Source organism: Dermacentor andersoni, chromosome 3 (genome assembly GCF_023375885.2).
Source record: "Dermacentor andersoni chromosome 3, qqDerAnde1_hic_scaffold, whole genome shotgun sequence".
Classification (NCBI taxonomy): Eukaryota; Metazoa; Arthropoda; class Arachnida; order Ixodida; family Ixodidae; genus Dermacentor; species Dermacentor andersoni.
In genome coordinates this window covers 142,564,619-142,579,840 of record NC_092816.1, presented here as the reverse complement: position 1 = coordinate 142,579,840, position 15,222 = coordinate 142,564,619, and the positions used below count along the sequence as shown (strand labels likewise).

The following is a 15,222-nucleotide window of genomic DNA, read 5'->3' as shown; positions in this document are numbered from 1 at the left end:
TGCACATTTTATAAATTCTATGTGAGGCCGTAGATCCTGGGCGTAGATGAAACCTAAGGCCTTCAATTACAAGTAAGTTAATCTTGATAAAAACGTAACGCCCGGCATTGTAGATGTTGTATAGATAGACAGTGAAGGAAGAAGCATGCCCGTATCTCTAGTACAAATGAATAATGCGCTTTTCAAAGCATTGGCAGAGCCTGTACGGGTCATGATATCAACAGTGGTATTAGAAAGAATTATTGGCGCATGTGAGAGGCATTTATTATTTGCCAGAGTTTCATCAGGCCATCTATGAGCAATTTTCCTAGGCCAACATTAAAGAAAGTTCGTTTGGCATGGCGGATTGCAGATAAGTTTGGTTTTTCAGCAGAATAACCCCTATTCTATGTATTGCTGTACTAACTGTGCATGGCAGCAAGCACCAGAAAAACCTCGTTCTTTTGAAATTGTTTATATAATTTGTGAAACGCCAATGGTGGCGTTGTGCATGCAGGCTAATTTTTGGTATACATTTGTGCGCTGCATTGCCCATTTTAATACTAAATAACGTCAAATTGTCATCAACTAATCGCTCAATATATTCAGCTTAGAATGTTGGTAGGAAAGCGATTATTGCCCTATTTCTGGCATTGAAATTTGCTCCTGCGTACAGGCGATATCGTTCCCGTAAGTTGGACATGCCAATGTGAAAAAAAGGAAAACGTTGGTGAAATACTTTGTAATCGATGATAGAATGAATTATGATAAAACAGGTCTAGATGAAAGGTATAAGGTGGCCACGCGATTACATAAAACACATATTGGGTCAGAGGTAAACTATGCAAGATTCAAAAATTCAGTTCAACCATACTTCGACGAAATATGTAGTCTCAGCGTTGGTTGAAATTGCCAAAGTAGGCTACGTCAGTCAACACCTGGGAAGTTGATGTCGCCCAATAGAGCATGAGCGTTAAGGTGTATTGCAGTAATCTGGTATGAGATGTTTCTTGCCCCTCCGTGGTGGCGTAATGGCTTGGGCGTAGCGTTGCTAAGCCTCAGAGCGCGTGATAAAATCGCGCCATGGCGGCCGCATTTCGGTGGCAGCAAAATGCGAACAATGCTTCTGTTCTGTGCGTTGCGTCCACGTTAGCAAAACTCCAAGTGGTCAAAATTAATCCACAGTCCCCCAATACGGAAATCCTAGTAATCGTATTGTGGATCTGGCGCGTGTAATCTCAGATGCTAATTTTTAGTTGATGCTGTTTACTTTTACAAGGAAGTGAGGGTCACTAACAGGAGCCCATAAAATACGCATAGAAGGACAGTCTGTGGGAAGCAGTCGAAGAAGAATTGACATTATACAAAGTCCAGCAGAAAGTGTGATTGATGTGACTTCTGGCTGTGGGGAATAACAAACCGGTTACATCGCGCCACTTTACCGCAACAGCGATCAACGTCGAAGTTTGGCAAGTAGAACAATACATCATGGTCACTGATTTTCCCACCGAGCCAGGCGTCTGTTTCAATGATGAAGTCATTCGTCTATTTCAGACAAGTTCTCATTTAATTTTGCGCTTAGGCAGAAAACTATGAGCTTTAGTAAAAATAACAAAGAATGATTATTTCTTGTCGCGCCGGGGCGAGTGTTACCACATAATGCGCGTTGAATACTTGGGAACAACTTCTAGCGTTTTGGACGTTTCACCTTATTGCGAGTGTTGGGTTCGATGGCAAGTATATTAATACAGGGTAAAAAAGTCGGTGATTTGCGTTTGGTGCATGCCGCGAGATGTTTAGGCTATACTTAACGGCGCGTGAAAAATTCGTACCAATGCTTCAACCGCGTTCCTTTATCTCATGACCGTTATGCAAGACCGATTTTTCAGCATTGTGGAGCGGGAAGTCGACAATGGTGGGTCGCTTTCGGTCCGGTGAATGGCGTGTTAGCCGGTCGGCATGTTCTATTTTCTTTGGATAGCGGCTATGCTCACGATATCATAGATTTCTTCAACTATTTTTTTTTTCGTTTGCGCGAACGTTTCAAAAGCGTTAGAATTATGTTTCGTAAAACATCAGGTTATGCCTTAGCGTACGGTTCTGCTTTATCTATGCGAACTTCAAGGCCAAGCGATCAACTTGAGCAGTAGCAGCTCGCTTCGCTATTAATTCACTTCGCAAGGGTATTCGTGTCTGCTAGTATTGCTACCGTGTCTGTTAGTATTGCGCAAGTTCCGTCATTTGCTTATGGTTCCATCAAGGTTTTCTTGTCGTTCAGTTTCTTCTCCAGGCCTGGTAACTTACTTATTAGATTAATTCGCCCAACTGCTCATTTGACTTATTAGTCAAAACATGACCTATATTAGGCACTGGGCTAGTTTGAATGTCGCTGGTAGTAATATAAAAAAATGGTATGACATGCACGCATTCGCCAAGAAGTGTTAGGCCGCATTCACAGCTCCTAAGGTACACGACACAACAACAGAGCTACTACCGATGAACTGCGTGGACAAACTGACATAATTGTATAGGAAAACGAAGGCATTCCAACCAATACATAAATTAAGTCAATTAATGAACTTCGTGGTTACAGACATTGCGGAACATGTTTTATTAAAAGGTTAGACAGAAGGATATGACTCTGATGCTACAAATTCACCTGCAGAGTCCGTACAATCACGATCAAATAAAGTGCAATGGTATTTCACTAGTATTAATGACTAACAATGCAGCTTAATATAGGGGAGAACGCAAACCGAAACCCGAGTGTATGCAAGGCCCTGTGGAAAGAAAATGGATGTTGGTAGTTTGTGACAGAGGTTAGCTTTATTTGCAAACAGCTCTTTGCCCAAGGCGTCGGCGCTTGTACCATCTTTTCGTGAGGGGCTTTGGGACTATGCAATTCCCACAATCTTCCGAGCATGGTTACCGAGCCAGTTCCTCAGCAAGGCATACAGCAAGGTGTTAGGGGAAATATGTTACACGCACAATGGAGAACTGAGTGGATTTCAACAGGTCGTCATATACTAAGGACAAAATTGGGCGCATTCCCATAGAACAGCCTAAGGGATCTTATGGTATCCAGAATGCGCTCGATAGCGCATGTGGACGTGATATCATGCTGCATTAAGGACACTTGTATAGAAGGACCTGTTCTTCGGCTAGCTGGTGTTTGCTTATCGACATAACAGGTGCTACTAACAACATTATTTGAAAGACAGCGAGAAGAGTATATACGTACTGTTCCCAACACGCAGGCGCATGCACCACTAACAAGGGTGATTACCAGGCCTGGCAAGATCGCTTGGTAGATCTAAAGAAAGTAAGCTCCGCGTTGTACAAAACGAGAGAAGTCTGGCTTACGCACGCAGTTCCTCTTTTTTTGTGTGTGTGAAACGCTTGTAATAGCCCACGCGCCGTTTTATTTTCCTTTCTGTCAAGGCCCTTCACATAAGGAATACCGCCTTGGAAGGGCAGGCTTTACAGTGCACTTGAAGATGCGCAGTGAAGTCCTTCTTCAGCTTATTAGCATGCTCCCTCATTCGGTCACTGACGCAGCGGCCTGTTTGTTCAATACAGGACTTTCCGCAAGAGAGAAGAATTTCATAAACCAGCCCGGTGGCGAAACGCACGTAGGGTTTCAAGTGTTTTACTTGGCAGCCTAACACCGAGCTGCCCGTTATGCGAGAGCACAGTTGGGCCAGCCTGTTCAGAGCAGACAACATGACAGGCACTCTGTAGATATTCGCAACCTTTTTTTTTCAAATTGTGGCTCATCTTATGCACATTCGGCACAGCTTCCGGCCATAGGCAACTCTGCTCTCCGACTGTTCCCTCGTTCGCTGCAGTCACCGCTTTCAACTTCTGTTGCAGGGATGCGGCCATTGATGTCAGGACTGAATGATGGTAGCCGGCTTTCAAAAGCGTAATGAACTGCTTGCCAAAACTTTCCTGCACCCTGTGTTCACAGGACCTCATTTACTGCTTACACCAGTTGCCATGTCACTCTTGTAGTTGCAGCATTGCATAAGGTTACGCAGAATACACGAGGAAACGCTTCGTCGTGCCCTAGACTAATATTGACCTATCAGGGTGAAAATGTTGAAGGCTTGGTGAGCAGGTGTTGATAAAGAAATGTAGCGAAGGCAACAGGGTGGGAACAGAAAGAAAAAAAGAACAGTTTTCTTTGTGTCTTCGTCTGAGTAGACCTACCTGAACAAGAAAAAAGATCTTGTGCAATTATGGGGTCTTGACCACTCCTGTTTCTGGTTCCCTGAATACAATATAACATATTGTAACATATTGTAACACAATGTAACAATAAACAACTTTAATTAATGAAGAATCAATCTGCATTCTCATTCAAATCTTTTATTAGCAGCGATACATATATTTTGTTTTGCAATGCTCTACATATTCAGGTACTGCCGCTGCGCGCAGCTCCATGTTTCCTTGGCTTCCTTTATCAATATTTCTCCTGAAAAATGAGTGTTGGCCCCTCATTTTCATATATCCCTCCGCGTTTCTTTCCATCAGTGCCCTCAAACGAAAGTGTCTTCCGGCTCCCAAGATCACTCCAACGGAACAAGAAAAAAATAATGGTGGCCATCTTCATAAATTTGATCACTGAAATCTTTCTTTAGCTACTTCAGAAACGAAGTGGACTTCGGAGTCCGCTATGCCATCTTGGTTGCGGCCATCATTTCAGGAGGGATATGGGAGTAGTATTCCAACGTGATCTGATTCCCTGTTTTTATTGATGTTCGCGGGAAAAAGGGGTGGCGGGCTTCGTTATCCTTGCAATATTTGGCTGTCATCCTCTCTAACAAGTGCAGGCCGCCATGGCCATTGGGACTGCTGGCTTGATTGTGGGTTGTAACCATTATTTCCGAAAGGCGGCACGGGTGCCCTAGGTCTGAGTGGAACCTGTTGACTGTTACCACCGTTGTCGGACAAGGATGGAAGTCGCTGCATTGCTGAACCGGGCATAACTTTACTACCATAGTTGGTGTTGTACGGCGGAAATGATAGTGGCCATTGGCTTCCGGAACCTGGCAGCCAAGGGTTGTTTCCAAAGGAAGGTGGCAGAGTTGGAAACTGGCTTACCGCACCAGGCCATTGCTGTGCGCTTTTGTAAACAGCGTTGATCCGGTGCCTTGGATAAGCTGTCATAGGAAAAGAAAAAAAAATCAGCAACGTTAACGTAGGGCGCTATAACGTAAAACTATTCCAAATCTTTCTATTCCAATTCTGCTCTCAGCCCTCCACGATTGGTCAAAAATGTTTTTGGGCCACCCCCACTTCACCTATCCGTCACGCAACGTCACGAAAACCGCGATATCTCCTCATGTTATATGGCGTGTACATATTGATTATGCATGATGTGACCGAAAAAAGAAAAATAGTTGTTTCTGATTTGACGCCTTTTTTCGCCAGTAGCCCCCGGCTATTGGTCAAATGTTTTCGTGCTGCACCCACTTTACCTGCCTGTCACGCGAGGTCACAAAACCGCGAAAACGCACCGTGTCAAAGTGACGTGTGCGCATTTAAGATGCATTAATATGCCGAGCAAAACTGAATTTTCTTCGGAATAGCCATAGGCTGCCCCGTTCCGAAATGAATAAAATATGGCAGCCGCCGATCGCTCAGGCGCTGGCTATTCGCACCTGCCGGAGGGCGTGCGTTCATTTGCGTATAATAAAACTTCTTGCGTGGCCGTGTAACCTTTTCGAGCACTTTCGGCACGTTTACGACCTGATTCTGCCAACTCTTCTTCCGTGAGGATCCATTTTAGCGTCGTTTTTCTCCAATCCGTTTTTTTCTGTTGCATGCCGCCGCGATTTTCGACCAGCCACCGTAAGAAAAGTAACGGAAAGCGAACTAGTCGCAGGCACCGGCACCAACCTCTTCATCCGGTTATCCATTTTCAGTGCACTAGATCTGCCCCATCGAATCCCTCTCCACTTCAGCGTGCTCCTCGCCTCTTGTCAGCCAATTATGTACTACAAGCCGCTCAGTGTAGGCAATGTTATTCGTTTTTCGAGCAAACAAAAGTGACCACTTATGAACGAAGAGAGCGTTTCATTGGTCTTTTCAGACAACCCTGCGGGTGACTGCCTGGTGCTTGCGTCGGCGTTTACGCAAATTTGACGTCAGGAGAATGGAATAAAAATATATTGTAATAGTTTTATCTTATAGGGCCCCTAGGTACTGTTCTACTCGAATACCTTTTCCTTATTTGCACTTGCATGGCACTTGCATCTAAAGAAATGTGTTTTAAGTTTGCTGCCTTTAACTGGTATAAACCCACTCCTATGCATACGCCCTTATACACTTGTTTATGCACACGCACCTGAAGCTATTTCCTAATCTGTGCACGTTAATACAGGCTCCTGGTCGTGTTTTTGAAAGCTCGGTTCACTTGGTTTTGAGTTAGCGGCCACATATCGTTGGATGAGTGACTCGCATGAGAAGCTGTTTCGATTCAGTGTAGCGGTTCAGACCACCAAGCTAGGAATTATGCAGCCATGCTCTGTTTGTTCCTGCTCTTTCAAACCTGCTGTTCGTGTTAAGAAGACATCAAGATTTAAAAGTACTTTTTATGGCTTTCTTATTTGTTCTTGTGACTTTTATTGCGCCACCTACCTTAGAGGCGGTTTCTGCATCTCTGACTTTAGGTTCAATGATCTTTTTTTGCCACTACCTATGGCTTTACGCTATAAAAATAAATGGTAGCTTTTCTTGCAAACCCTCCCTGATTTTGTTTACCGAGGCTGCTATTTTGCCGAATGTATTTGTGGGTATATATGAAAACATATTATATACATCTCTATCAAGTTTCCAATACAAGCGTTAGGTGCTGACCTCATATTTCCACCTTGTATCCACGTAACAAAAAGTTCGGAGTCATGTTACGCTCATGTAACACACTAAGACGGAAGCTTCCACACGTGGGAATGCATTAAGTTATATGATCGGAGGTGTATTACTTCTTGATAGGCACAACGACCGCAGTGTGAAGTAAACGTAAAGGGCTGTAGGTCAATTTCCTCAACGACCCATGCGAGCAACTAATACTCTACCTAAAGGTTATTTCGTTCTTTCTTTCTGGTCTCTTCTCATCTTTCTCTAACTTGCATTCTTTTTTATTTTTTGTTTTGTTCTTGGTTGCTTATTTCGCGTTTCTTTTTTTCGTTATCTCTTACTTTTCTTCGTTCTTTCTTTCGTTTCTTTATTCATAATCAGCCATTACATATTTGCTGGCTTACGCGGGCATGAGCCGTTCCTGATGAGGATATTTTTTGCATCACTGGGCAAGACATCTTTTTTTATTTTCGGGTAGCGGCAATTCAAGCGAGCCACTTAAGGTTTTCACCTTAAATAAAGTTTCCAGCATAGTACGGGCACGCATAAGGCCACCTCACAGGCATTGCAAATGCCGATATGATATACGTTATTTCGATGCGAATGTGCAATATCATACATATACAAAGAATTTCATCCGGTAAAAAAGGAAGTGCTGACTCGTGATGTTGACAAATTCGAGCGCGCGCTGATGAAGTCGTGATGTCTCTGTCACCAGTTTTCACTTTGCTTTGTAAATAAAGCAATAGTCTGGCAAATTATTGATCAGTGTTATTTGCGCACCTTGTGTCTGTCGTTCCCCAGTCCTCGTTCCAAGTGGTGCGCAAATAACATTGATCAATAATTTGCCAGACTATTGCGTTATTTACAAAGCAAAGTGAAAACTGGAGACAGACACATCACGACTTCATCAGTGATAGCGAATTGTAATTAAATAGCCCAAAGAAGTACCCTTCTAAGTCTTGCAAAATTGGCACATGCGTCGCCTATCCGACACAGACTGCAACATAAACCTAAAATAGACGGTCATATTAGTGCTCCCGACATGCAAAAGCAACTTCTGCTCCTTAACTGGAGTCATTCATATTTAAAACGGCGCCAAAAAACACGGGCAAGGGAGGACACAGGACAAGCGCTGTACGAAGGGTTTGGGTGCGAGCTAGTTGGTACGGATCATTCATATTTAAAACAGCGCTCGTCCTGTGTCCTCCCTTGTCCGTGTTTTTTGGCGATGTTTTAAATATGAATGATCCGTACCAACTAGCTCGCACCCAAAGCCTTCTGAGTAACCGGAGTCCGTGATGATGAAGCTCAGCGTACCGCTCAGGCAGACAAAATTTCGTAATGTGGGCATAACAACCCAATTTACGCATATTTTAATAGCTGGCTTCAGCGAAGCATGCTGACTTTGGAACCTGTGGGAGTTATTTCGTGAACAAGCATAATAATAGCCTATCAGCGCGGCGTTTCAACGGGATAGCGTTAAGGAGCAAGTGTCCCAAAAAATCAAGTGCCCGTGTCAGCGTCGCGCATCCGGCGTCGGACATCATTTTGGCAAAAAGATTTTCGAACCACGCATACCCAGGTATTCCATGTGCCGGAAAGAATTGACTGAACTAATTGATTTTCTCAAGCTAAAATACGTGGAGAAATTGTAAACTGGGATTTACACGCAAGCTGCAGACATGATAGCTCTCGGATTGTAATTTCAATAACGAGAAAACGTAATTCTGTTACTCGAAAACTCACCAAAATCCCTTTTCCTCCGTTTCTACAATTCGTACACCGGAGACGGCGTCCGCCGTTTTTGCACGCCGGTGCGCAAACGCATCGGAGTCCACGAAGTGGCGCGCCCGCTTCCTCGAAACACTTCCAGATGGCGCTCGCCTCTTCCAAATCGCGGCCCATGCAAGAGGCCGCATTTCTACCAAAAAGCCCGCCTTCGTGCATAGCGTTCGTTGCGAGTGTTTCCGGGTAAACATTACGGTTACATACGCTAAAATAGCCCGGAAGCGTGAGAAGTAGTCAGGCATCTCTAAATGATATCGCGTTCCAATCTTAAAGGCGAAGCTTAAGTGTCTCCCAAATTTTTCTTTACTCCGCATGCAGATTCCTGTTCTATTTTATATATTTACTTTCCGAAATCTTTGGATTCATTGTGTCCTTCAAGACCACACCTCCTCATTTAAAATCAACGAAGTTTGTCGCCGCGAATTACAGCTCACAAGTATTCAGTAAATTGTTCTAATAGGCTTTCTATGTGTGAAACTAACGAGCTAACTAACGAGCTAACTAACTAACAAACGCTACGACGTCACTACAAGTTAGACAGGCAGTATATTTAAGCGGTAACGGTGTACAAACGCTGTCTTAGCTGCCCAAGATATGGTAACTTCACAATTAGGAGTCTGAAACATAATTTCCGGAAGCACTAAGCTAGAAATATTACCACATGTGTATATTTCAACATTGCCTAGGAATATTTATGCTTTAAACCTTACCTCCTGCAATAGCAGCTGATAAAACCAGGAGATAAACAGTGCGGGCGTTCATCTTCCAGAGCGCTTCGGCTTGCTATTTCCCTGCGTAGAAAAACGTATATATTGCAAATTATTTGATACACTTAGTCAATCAAGGGGATTTAAATAATATCTGCTCTTGTAAGCATTAATATATGACACGGGTTGTATTTGGACCTAAGATACTCAACTTACTTTTGAAAGTTGGCGAAGTGTTTAAAGTGTAATTCAGCTCCGCCGCAGGTGCGGCCGGTATCGCACTATCTTCGGGATCGGCCCACGTATGGGAAGAAATCTACGCGGCTCGATAGATGCACGCATTTCACTTTCAGAACCTAGCCATGTACAGCTTCGATGTAAGAAACACTGTGTGCTGATGGATTTCCAATTAGGCAGTGGTGTTAGATGATACCGCAGCGGAATGTTTCCTAGCAACCTTCGTGAGAAAAACAGCTAGATTAAAAAAAAATTATTAGAGTGTATTCAATCAGCTGATGGGGGAGAGTGTGGTCAATGCATAAAGAAAATATCACCATAAGGATCACGCCACATTATCAATTCAAACAACATATCCTCTACGTGGATTTTGCGAGAGATTCCGCTGCTTGAGTTGAAGGATTGTGTAACAATCGTGGCGGCAATAGGAAACTAGAGATTTGTTGTTCTAACAATAAATATGGCTATTTGATAGCCGATACTAATGTGAGGTCTATAGTTTATGGCGTTTTAGAAATGCATCGGCAATGGGAACTTGTCAATTATAATGCTATGCCCTACTTTGTGATATTTGCCTTCACTGATTCGTGATATTCGCATCTACGCAAACCAGGGACTGGTTTTTTTCCTTCAAGTATGTACCAACTGGCACAGATTTCAACCATTCGAAAAAAGGTGCACGTATCGTTTTAATTCTACGCGAAACGCCTAAAGTGCGTTATATACACGCCACGTTTAAATAACGAGAGTAGAGTGTTACGATAGTATCGAAAAAGAAGTGCCTTAATATAGGGACGATTAAGAAGGGTAGACCACCTGCATCGCCGAAAAGCAGCTAAGTTTAGGTCGGCTGTGTGCATACCGAAACCGCTTCCAATATGTTGATGCTGGTCTGCAGGTGCGAGTAACCGAGCAAAAGCCTAGTTATTATGTTTTCATTTTTAGCTATCACGTCTCATTTCTAAGCGACTTACTTTTCTTAGGTAGCTTCGCAGTGTGAACTTGCTGAATTTCTCATGCCAACGTGGCTCATCGCTGTATTCATGTGCAACTGTGGCCACCCATGTGAGCTTATATGCGCTTTCGCTGAAGGCGCTGCGTTGCACGACACTGTCAGACCTGTCATAACCAGGAAAAAGGAACGTAGTTAGGAGGCCTAAAAATAGGAAATTTTTTTGCTTTTGTCAGCGCGCAGTTGGAAGAACTCCGACAAACAACATCTCTTATCGGTTCTGTTCGTTTCCATTTTCCGCTCTTTGTAAGCTGTCAGAGGAATGGCAAACAAAGTAGTCGTCTTTTTTTTTCTAGTATACGAAAGTGCTGCTTCAGAGCTCTATTACAGTTATTAGGTTAAAATTGGTGGCTCCGTCGTGTTCTTATTTAAATAATCGCTTTGCTCGTGACGTTCAAAGAAGTAATAAACCATATAGCTACACCGTAGTTATATGGCCTTGACTTGTCATGTCCTTGACCTTGACACTTTAGTTGTATGGCCTTGACTTGAAATTCAAGGCCTTCAGGGCCTTGAAGAAGACAAGTCCACTTGTCGAAACGTTGGCTCCTGCTTCGACCTTGTTCTCATTTTGCTCATCGTCTTGAATTTCCATCTCCCACCTTCCCCGTGTTTTCCATGTTTCTCTTTTGTATTAATATGACTCATATACTGTTAATAATGAGATTGTAACAGACGAACAGCATTATTAGGGCTAAACGATGTGCAACTTTATACAAAAAACATTCAAGATATATCCACCTTTTCAGGAAACGTGAGCGTTTGCTGTCATCTCTTACAATTATTTGCTTAAGTCTAAGTGGTGAACGAGTAAAGGGTGCCGGGAGGTGGTCCCTGAGATGTTTGCAGAAAAATTCAAATAGCGCTTCAACAGAAATATCAACTACGGGCGAATATTCAGGTTTTGACTGGCCCTATCGGAACCACCTTGTCACAGTTCAAATGACATTGAAGCGCTTCGATTCATACACAATCCAGATTCGACCATCAAGGCCGTGAGTAACCATAATCTTGAGCGCAAGGTGCTTGTGCAGCATTTCCCGCCACCCTACTTTCTGAACATTTTTTTCTTGTCGCTGGCACATGTCATCCCAAGAAAACAAGGAAAAATTTTTAAACAATATTTTGAAAAGCTGTTGTTACGCAAGCTAAACAACTTGCGAATCGCTCCAGAGTGCGCATTAAAATATCCAGGCCACCTCGTTGTATATACAGCATTTCCGAAATGTTATTAAAATAGGAAGGAAAGTAACGTTAAAGAATTAAAGAAATAAATTATCTTTTAGTAATTGGCGAATTACTTTCCTAGCGAAGTAAAATATAATCATAAGATATCGAATTGTAATTTCGATTGGCTCCTTGATTTCGATAACATGCAGAAGTCTGCTTGTATATAAGGCAAAGCGGTCGTTGAGCTCTTTCTCCTGAAGGACTACTGCGAAAACATGCAAACCGCTGTAGCGTAATGTTAATCCGGTATAAGGTTGCGAGACACCAGTGATACTAAAACATATATGATAAATCTATTTATTTAGCTAAGCACTCAACGAAGTCAGTGTCAAGCCTACTTCTAACGTATTCTCCTCCTCAGTGTGCGTTTACCCGGTCACTGAGACAACCATTAATTTTTGCGAAACAGTGTTTGTTTGGAAGAAACAATAAAACGTCGTCTCCATAGGCATGCACCATTTGAAATGTTATTTGCCCTCCAGAGGCTGGGTTTTAAAAAAAATTCTGCTAAGGGCCTTAATACATACTTGAAAATCCACCTTCCTTTGCGCATAAGCCGTAAAGTTCACTCCATTTTCTTGAAGCTTGATCTCGGTGACTGTGTTGGTTCTTGTTCGGCGACTGCGTGAGTTGACCACATGCCCCTGGATGTGGTGAACGCGGTCAGCTACCGCCATGGCACTCTGTGCGCGGCAGCAGAGAGTCAGGACGGCCTCCAGTAGGATGTATAGGACTCGTCCACTTTTTAAGGCAAAAGTCTTTTTAGACTCATGGTGAAGTTTGTGCCAGCTCACTTGACCGCCGCAGTGTCCCCCGAAGCGTCATCACGCCATAGGAAGACAGATTAAAGACTGATTAAATAATGAAAAATGATTGATAGTGACAGTTAGTGAATGAAAACGTTATAATATAATTTAGTAGAGGTTAATAATAACTAATGACTACTAATGACTTGTAATGAGAAATAATCACTCCGAAATTACCAATATGGCTAACGACGACTTGTAACGACCACAATTGATTAGAAATGACTAGAAATGTGCAGTATGTAGTAGTAATGACTAAAATTACTGCTAATTACTTGTAAGGACTACTAATGACTAGGAAATGACCCATATGTCTTATGACGGCTTATAATGACCACACTTGACTACAAATGACTAAACATGCCTACTAGTGAGCAGTAATGACTAACATTGACTGAAATGACTTGTAATGACTAGTAATGACTACGAAATGACCAATATGTCTAATGCCAACTTGTAACGACTACATCTGAAATTCATCTGAAATGACTAAATTGCTTAGTAATGACTAATAATGACTAATAATGATTGAAATGATTTGTAATGACTACTAATGACTACGAAATGACCAATATGCCTAAGGACGAATTGTAACGACAAAAATTTAGTAGAAATGACTGAATATAATCACTAAATAAAAATTACCAGAAAGATGATGCTCACTGCCTTGGTCTCGAGCTTCCAGATCTTGTCATACTTGAGGAAGGCTTATTTTCGTCCCTCCTAAATTTAGATCCAAAAAAATAACGTCCTGGCGACATACCAAATGCTTTCCTTAATCGTTTCGCCGAATGGTCCGCGAAATACCTGTTCATAATATTTAACGCAAGTTTAAACGAAGGGGATCTGCCTAACGACTGGAAAGTCGCCAAAGTAGTCCCAGTCCACAAAAAAGGAGACAAGCTTAATGTAGAAAATTACAGACCTATCTCTCTACTCTGCACCTCTTCTAAGGTAATGGAACACTTTATTTCTAAGCATTTATGTTCCTTTTTAGAAAATAATGACTTCTTTAGTGAGAGTCAGCACGGATTCTGGCGTGGCTTTTCGACCACTACGCAGTTACGTGATATGACTAACGAAATACTGGCAATCTTGGACCAAGGTGGGCCGGTAGACATTCTTTTTTCAGATTTCGAGAGAGCCTTCGATCGGGTTTTACACAAAACATGATGATACAGCTAAACAGCATCATACGCAGCGAACAAATTTTGCGTTAGCTTGATTCCTACTTCACGCATCGAAAACAATTTGTCTACAGAGGTGCTTCGAATTCGTCGCTCGCCTCTGTACTTTCGGGGGCTCCGCAGGGCTCGGTTTTAGGGTCACTTCATTTTCTCGTTTACCTAAATGACCTGGCTTGCAAATTTTCCGTCTGGAGCCGCTTTTTGCGGACGACTGTATTGTTTATTCGAGCATTCAATCTGTGGATTACCAATCTAGCTTAACTGACTATCTAATAGCAATATACGACTGGTGTATCCAGTGGCATACGACTCTAAACATCTCGAAATGTGCGCACATGGTGATTACACGTAAAAAAATCCGCTAATTTGCACCTAGAAGATAAATAACATGGATATTAAACAAGTGGAGGAATTTACATGTCTTGGAATTACAATTGGTTCTAAGGTGACGTATAACGCTAATGTTCGGTATGTTTCCGTGGAAGCAACAAAAAAGTTATGGTTATTAAAGCACCGCTTAAATAACTGCACTAGTGCTACCAAATTAACCGCATATAAGACAGTTATTAGGCCAATACCCGAGTAGGCCGATATAGTATCGGACCTTCACACAAAGGCTGGTATAGACATTATCGAAAGAGTACAAAAAAAAACCTCGTAGATTTATCTACAATGCTTATGATTGGCACATTTCACTCACCTCTTTAAGATTGCGATCTGAGCTCCAGACACTAGAAACTCGTAGCAAAATGCACCGTCTACAAACAATGTATAACGTAGTTAACAACCACACTAAAATGAGATTTCACAACTACGTGCAATTTAATAAATCGCGACTGACCAGAGGTAAGCACAATCAAACTATAGTATTGCCGCGTGCTAGAACAAACGCATATCTTTCTTCCTTCCTGCCCAAGAGAATTCGCGAATGGAACGCCCTTCCGCCAAGCGGGGTCAACTCAACCACTCCCGATTCCTTCTTATCTGCAGTACCAACGTGCTTGTAATGTCATGCATTCATTGTCTCTTTTGCTTGTACTTCATATACTGATGTGTCTTTTATTATTCCTTTCCTATTGGCAGCAATGTGACGGCATCATCGTATTTATTTTGTGTATTTGCAGATGTTTTCCTTGCCTATTAGGCTGTCCTTTTATTATCTTTTTCTTTTCCCTTGATGAAAAAGTTTGAAATCACGTAGTGTTTGTACCACTCCTGCCTGGGCTTCCAAATGAAAGCCGCCAGTATTGTGAAATAAAATAAGTAACATATTGACCAGTAATAACTAATTATGACTGAAATGACTTGTAATGACTAGTAATGACCACAAAATGAACAATATATCTAACGACAATTTGAAAAGACTACAATTCATTATAAATGACTCAAAAATGCTTAGTAAAGACCAG

General features: G+C 42.3%; 1 long non-coding RNA gene across 1 annotated transcript; it reads right to left on the bottom strand.

Moving 5' to 3' along the window:
• Positions 1 to 4,334: 4,334 nt before the first annotated feature.
• Positions 4,335 to 10,661, bottom strand: LOC126525307 (uncharacterized). Its single transcript, XR_007598190.3, has 3 exons — positions 10,553 to 10,661; positions 9,345 to 9,425; positions 4,335 to 5,144 (listed from the first exon to the last, which is right to left on the bottom strand). It is a non-coding gene; the product is annotated as an uncharacterized lncRNA (long non-coding RNA).
• Between the last annotated feature and the right edge of the window lie 4,561 nt (positions 10,662 to 15,222).